Raw genomic sequence first — 7,181 nt, 5'->3', positions numbered from 1 at the left:
TCCCTTCCTCCCCCACCCCCCTCATTATAAAACAATAGTGATTTGAGTTGTTTGAACAAATGGCTCTTCTGGCTGCCAGCAGAGGCTATCCTGAGCCACCTGACGTTGAGTTAAGCTGACCCATTCGGTTGTAACAAACTTGCTGAGTAGCCGACACTTCACTTGAATTCTGACTTCTTCTGACAGGCTTTGGGATCTGTCTCAGGAATCCTGTGTGCCCTCATGGTACCACCATTGGCAGCAGTGCCTGGCGCTTGGGATGTCCTGGATGCTTGCGGTGAAGGGTTACTGGCCAGTGGACATCCCTCCTGTTTCTACACTACACTCTCGTGCAGCTGGAAGAACAGTCGTGTGCTAGCAAACACTGGGACTTCTACACAGAGCCGTTCCTGTCACTGACTTCCAGATAGCTGGATACGTCTTTAGCATAAACACTTCTGCAGCTGCTCTGCACATGTAGGCTGACACAGGGGCACACAGAGCTGGCTTTCATTCACTCACCTTTCAGTTTAGACAATTTAAGATGGCTGCAGCCCAGAGGACCCCCACTCCCATTTCCTCATCTTTTGAATGCCACAGATTTGTTTTGTGTTCTGCACTGATGTAAATGCGCTCCTCTCCGCAGTGAGCTACTCGCCATGGGTGCTGCCGGTTTAAACAGAACTCACAGATGCCGTTGGCGGTGAAGGCGAAACAAAAGTTTACAGGTCCTCCTGGGGTCTGACGATAAACTCTAGGGGCTGTGATCTAAGGTTCAAATCTACTCACGCCTGCTTGCGCTAGAGAAACTTGCCCCCAACTTTAGTCTTATGCACAATATAATCGTAAAAATCCAATCAGGTATTGTAAATTGGCTATTTTGTACTTGATGACTAGATTTGCATATGTACTGTGAGAGCCCTGTGCAGAGGCAGGACAAACGGCAATTGTCGTCTTCATGTCTGTTGCCAAAATCTCTTCAGTGGAAGTAAAAAGGGCTGTTGTGTGTACTGGTTTCCCATGGAAATCCAAGCAGTAACTAGTAGTAGTCCTAGCTCTTCCCCCAGCCCTCTCCATTGTTTATTACAAAGAAATAGATATTTTGAGCTGTACTGGTGGATCTGGGGTGGAGTAATACCAAGTGAAGGCTCTATAGCCCCTTGTGTTGATAGTTTGCTTTTTAGTCGAGTCTCAGTCAAAAACGCTGCTCAGCGGTTCTGCCTAGCAGATGCATGTAAAGCGATGGCTGTACTGGTCTGCCCTTAGGAAGGACTAAGTGTTATCTTTGGGTAAATGTCATGCATTAACAGAGTGAACTGATGAAACCTCCTGCTGCAGTCCTGTTAGCCTGAAAATTGAGCTGACCCCTCTATCGTGAGAGCCTCCTGGGCCGAGGCATCTTCCCAGACAACTTGTCCCAGACTGCCACCTGGCCAACTTGCAGCTGGTACCAACGGCAGCTGGCCAAAGGCGAGACAGCGCTGCAGCCGTCTTCTGAGGCCTGTGTGTGAAACGGAGCAGCACACAAGAGAGTGAGCCAGGGCTGGGTTTGTGACGGTATTGGCAAGGATACAGGTAATTGACCCAGCCTCCTTGCTTGGTAATTGGTGCGATATCGGGATGGAGGTGCAGGCTTGGTGCAAACCTGGGCAGGGAGGTGCCGTAGCTGCTCAAGGGGGAAAAGAGAGGGAACAAACAGGTGAGGCATGGTTGTGGGTTATGGATGGATTTGCTCACCTGTGGTGAGCTTGCAGAAGAATGCATTAACTCCTGTGAGAGTGTGTAAGGAACAAGTTTGGTTGAAGCCTACAGGAGGTGCAACTTTGAAGAAACTGGTGCAAAGACAGAAGCTACTCTCTCCCCTGCTTGATCCACAGCTGTGTAGCCAAGACACTGTTGTCTTCCTTCTGGAAGCTGACAGCATTATTGTTTCGGAGGAGTGTTAGCCAGAAGAGCTCCCTTCTGTCATCCTCTGTGAAAACTTTTGTCTCGCAGCAAGACTAACAGAAGCAGTCACGTTCAGTTCCCTCAGCCCGACGTTTCTCTGGGAGCAAGCCTAGAAGCAGGGGTTGTGCAGTCACTTGGAATGGCTGTTCCTGGTGTCGTAGGGCAGGTCTATACTTTTTTACACAGGGAGGTGGTGCTTGCAGCCTGGGTGATTAAACAGCGGTGTTGCACAAGCCCTTGGTGCTCAGGGGGTGGCTGTGTTTTCTAGGAGTAGCAGAGCTTTCCTGGTTCCTCTTGCCCTGCATATGTTTGTGGCAAAGACTGAGCACGGAGTGCTCGAATGCGTCAAGTTATGGCAGCTTAGTGAGTTACTAAATGAGAGCTGAACCTCGCTCCCTGGGCACCCATGCTCGAGCTGGCAGGTCACACAGTAGTGACGTGTCTTCAACTCAGTCTGCGTAAGAGCACACGCTTGAGTACGTCTGACGGGTGGGTGGGGATGGTGTGCTCTTCCACTGTGCGCAATACACACCCGCGTCTCATCTTCATTCAGCTGGTTGTTCATCTTGCAAGTTTTCTGTGTTGTGAGAGCAGAGTGGTGTGAACTCTGGGAAGCGCTGACTGCTTGTCAGAGCTCAGCATGGGAGATGAGGCTGCAACACCTTGAAAGTGGGATGCGTGACACTCCTTAAGGAACTGGCTTTGGTCTGATGGGCCAGGGGTTAGGCTGGTCCCTGCTGACAGCATGTGGAATTGTTTACCCTGCAAGAGCTGCTGTGGATGGAATTTTTCTGTCACCTCCTGCTGGTTTTATGCTTTATTACACAGTACTAATGTAAAGAAATTTGTTGAGTTTTATGCATATTTTTTATTTTGTACAGATCTTAATTCTGTGGCTTGTTTGGGGATGATGTGATGTAATGGTCATAGAGCAGGCCAAGGTAACAGGCTTTGTATATTAATGTTGCATAGATTGCATGCTACTAAAGTCAGTGAGGGTTGTGTTTCCAGTTTTGTCCCTTGCACTTCTCCAAAACCTTCTCCCCTGCCCTTTTTAATTTACATGTTTACTTTAAAGGCAGGGGAGGTGGGGAGAGGCACCTCAGTATTTCACACAGGTACACAACATCTCTTCACGAAGTTCTGCTGCCAAAGCTGAAGGTGTTCAGCATCGCAGGCTGTTGGATCAGCAGTGTGTATGCATGAGCGAGAGGTGGGGGAAGGAGACACTCCAGAACAGCCCAAAGAGTGCTGTAGGGCCAAAATGAGTATGCTTCTCCCTTCGTGAGAGCTGCCTTAGCCCAGCCAGCTGTTTTCATTGTGCACAGAAATCGGCCAGCATCCCCTAGCGGTGTATTTTCCTTTGGTTTGCCGTATCAGAGATTTCTTCCTTGCTCTTGGCCCCAAGGACGAAGCTATTGACTACAGCTGCCTCTGCCGTGTGCCTGTGTGAGAGGAGGTCCCACAGCGTCTGTCCCCACCTAGTGCTGAAGCAGGTTGTTTTGGTGCCTTTGGTCCAGCCTGAGAGAGAGAGAGAGATGGCTGAGGTTGTATGCATCTCACCATTTTTTTTCCCTTCCCCCTTTCTCTTTTTCCTTCTTTTTTTTTCTCCCTATGATGGCTGCATGTTCTTTGTTTCTCTCACTGGCTGTTGCAGCAGAGGCCTGAGAGGGGCAGGAGAAGCAAGCAGCACATGCTGCTCTTGAGCATCCTGATGGTGTGCCCATGCCTGCTGGCTGGCACAGGCACCAGCAAGCTGCTGGCTGCCCTGGCTGGTGAGAGGCAGGCGGGCACCGATGCACAGAAGAGCCACTGCTCTCACTGGAGGTCAAGTGGTGCGGCATGGACCCGGGGTAGATGGCAGAGCTTGGTGTGTGTTACCAGCAGGCTCACCACATTCCTAGGACTTGGCTTGTCCTTGCAGTTAGTGATAATAGGAACAAGTTGAGTTGGGTGTTCTGCAAGTGGCTGGAGATCGCTGCTGGTTTGAACCACAGCTCCCCACAGTCCCAGTGGCCTGTGGTCAGGTGGCTTACCAGTGGCTGCCAGGAAGGCTCAGACCCAGCTGGGTCTTGCAGTTTGTTCTGCATTCACAGTTCTTGGGCATTTGCTTTCCTTGCTGCTGAGGGTTCTTGGTGACAGCTGAAGTTGGCAGGAGCAGTGATGCAGCTCCTGAAGAGTGGCACGTTCATCTAGGGCGTCTCAGTTGATCATGAAAAGAAAGTGAGGCAGCAGCAGGACTGATGGCTCCATTTCTGGCAGAGGGTAGGCTGCCTGCCTGGTGTGTACGTGCCTGTCACTGACTCGAGGTGGAGGAGGGTTGTGCACTGATGATACAAACTGTTGTGCTTCTGTGGTGTCTCCCACCTGTGCTTGATAGTGACTTCATGCTGTGCATTTCCCAGCAACTTCCACCACTTCCTAGCAAGCGCTGCTGGAAATGAGCTCTCTTTTCATTAGTTACGTTTCCAGGGTTCAGGCATAAATCAAAAGCAAAACTTCCATGTTTTCCTTTCTGGCAAGGATGGGGCTTCATGCGGGGTAGCAAGCTGGGAGCAGTTACAGGGCTTCTCCTCCCAGGGGCGGGCCAGGACAGCTTGTGAAGTGTGTGGCGTCTGTATGCTCTGTGGGGCAACTCGCTGGATGCTGCTAGAGGGTGCTTTGGGTAAGACCACAGCACCGTGGCTCCTCCTGGGAGCGGTTCTTGCATTCTTGAGGGCAGAGTCCCTGCTGGAGCACTGCAGCGTTTCCGGATGCATTACAAACCCCACGCAGAGCCTTCAGTTCCTACGTTGGCAAGGGGGCAGTGAGAAACGTCCCACGCTGTTGCAGGCACTAAGGCCAGTATTTACCACGCTAACCCCTAGCGAGGCTGGTGTTGTCAGCTGAGCACTCACGGGCAGATGATGGGCTATAGGCTACGGGCCCACATTCCTGTGCTTACCGGGATATTCACCTTCCCCACCTTTGGGCATCTCTCACTATTTTAGGCACTGCCACATTTCGTGGATAAAATGGTGTTACACAGAAGTCAGAATACTGCAAGAAGGGACCAGTTTGGGGTTGGCTCCCCCCCGCCCCCAAGTCAGTGGGTAGTAACAGTCCTGTTGCTCTGCTTTTGATTTTGAAACGGCAAGAGTAGTGGGGCTGCCACCTCATGTCCGCGGGGAGGCTGCTGAAAGCTTGATGCAGCCAAGTTTGCCAGCTGCTCTTACACTGAATTCTTCACAGACCATGGTGATGTTCTGCTGCTTTCATTCAAAAAAAAACCCGCCCATGTGTTTTGTGCAATCTCCTGCCCATGCAGGAAGTGATTTTTCTTTGGTACTCCAAACGTAATAATTTTATTAGCACCTTTGCTTATTACAAGGCGTATTACAAAGCAGTGAAGTCAGCAGCAGCCTGTTGTGTGACTCTGCTGAAATGTGTGCAGCGCATTCGTTCCTGTTTCTCTTAAAACCTGAGAAGAATCCTAGCACTATTGACTAACGAGGAAGAGCTGTGTACAAACTCATTTCCATTACAGGGCCTTGCTAAAGTGCTGACATGTCTGAGATTTTTTTTGTAAAGAACAAGTGCTTCTTTTCACATTTGAAAAAGTGTCTTTTGCAACTTGCATGGACAAGTAGTTTCTATGAATTCTCTGGATATGTCGGTGTCTAACATGGATTTTGTCCATGCACTTTTTTCTGAGAGCAGATACCCCCGCCCACCCCCGCCTTAGGTTTGCAGTCAGAGGAGAAGCACGCTGTGCTTTTGCTTTTGGCACTGCTGATGCAGTGGATGAGTGCAGAGCCCACTGTAAATGCCCAAGCCCGCAGGACTCTGGGGAGCTGTATGCCACCAGTAACGTTTTATTGTGTGTGCCATTTGAACCACCTTCCAGTGAGTGCAAAACCCAATTTTTAAATTTTTTTAATTGTACTTGGAATTAACTGTTGCTGTGTACTAAACCCTCTTGTTACGAGCCCTAAATAAAAAGAACAAAGCACACACCACGCGTTCTGTGAGCGTGCCACTGCCGCGTCACGTTCCTTGTCTTTGGCTACACTTTTCAGCATAGCGGGGAGAGGGACAGTTGCTTCTGTATGCAGAGCCCGGTCCCAGAGGGGCTCCGCGTGCAGCGCCCCCCCCAGCAGAGGTGTCAATGATCACTGGCAACCAGCCGCTGCTTTCAGCAGCGCCTCGCTCCGCTTCCCTATGGCTGCTGCTCTCCTGTAATCACCACTAATGCAGCATCCCAAATCTAAAAGCTGATGCCTGACGCGGGGCCGGCCTGCGAGCGTACCCCAGGAGAGGGTGACCAGCGGCACCGAATTCCCTACCGTGCACCTCAGCAAGGGGCTGCAGCCCCACTTACCGGCCATCAGCTGTACAGGGCCCTGCGCGCCTGAGGGAGGAGGCGGATGGGAAAGGTGAGCCTTCACACCGGGCCCTCTGCAGACCTGTAACTGGTGTGCGCCACGATACTGGTACAGGCAGCTCTGGCCCACTGGAAAAAACTGTGCAAAGGAGCAATAAAAAGCACTTTTACTGAGAGAGAGTGAGCATATAAATGGTAACCCGTAGGCCATCAGAGATCTGATCCCTACAGAGGGGAACCACCGATGCCCTGAGAACACAATGTGGGTTCTGAACTCGTGAAAAAGGAAAAATGGCAAGACAGAGGATTAAACCAGATCATTAAATTTAACTACATCTTTATTGAATTGTGCATATTCCATTGTATAATGATCTATATTGGGTACTCTATAATGTAGTATTTCTTTTGTCCTCTCCCATGCTTAAAAAAGTATATTTATACATATATTTATATATATTTATAATATGGCAAAGCTCCCCCCAACCTGAAGCTATCAGTCTAAAAGAGCTTTGATTTTTCTTTTTGGAAAGGGAAGAAGAGGGGAGGCAATCCCATTGAAAGATAAAATGTGCAATTTTCTTTTTAAAGCGGTAAACATGAATGTATTTACAGCACTCAGAACAAGTTTTCTGCACAGACAAATCATCATTGCAATGACACTTTTTTTTCTTACTTTTGCATCCCCAGTATTATACAGGATATCACCAGTGGCCGCTAGCAATTAGTGTAAGCCACAAACCAAATGGCTGCTCCAGTTAATTTCTGGTCCACTGCAGTCCACTAGAAGGAGACCTAAGATTTGCAATTACAACTCGTGACAAAGCATTTCATTTTCAGGGGTACAGGCTTTGTAGTTCTGCTCCACGTCAGCAGCAGGGAGCCTCGAGCACAG

This window comes from Egretta garzetta, unplaced genomic scaffold (genome assembly GCF_000687185.1).
Source record: "Egretta garzetta isolate BGI_Z169 unplaced genomic scaffold, ASM68718v1 scaffold474, whole genome shotgun sequence".
NCBI lineage: Eukaryota > Metazoa > Chordata > Aves > Pelecaniformes > Ardeidae > Egretta > Egretta garzetta.
This window is presented reverse-complemented; position numbering follows the sequence as displayed.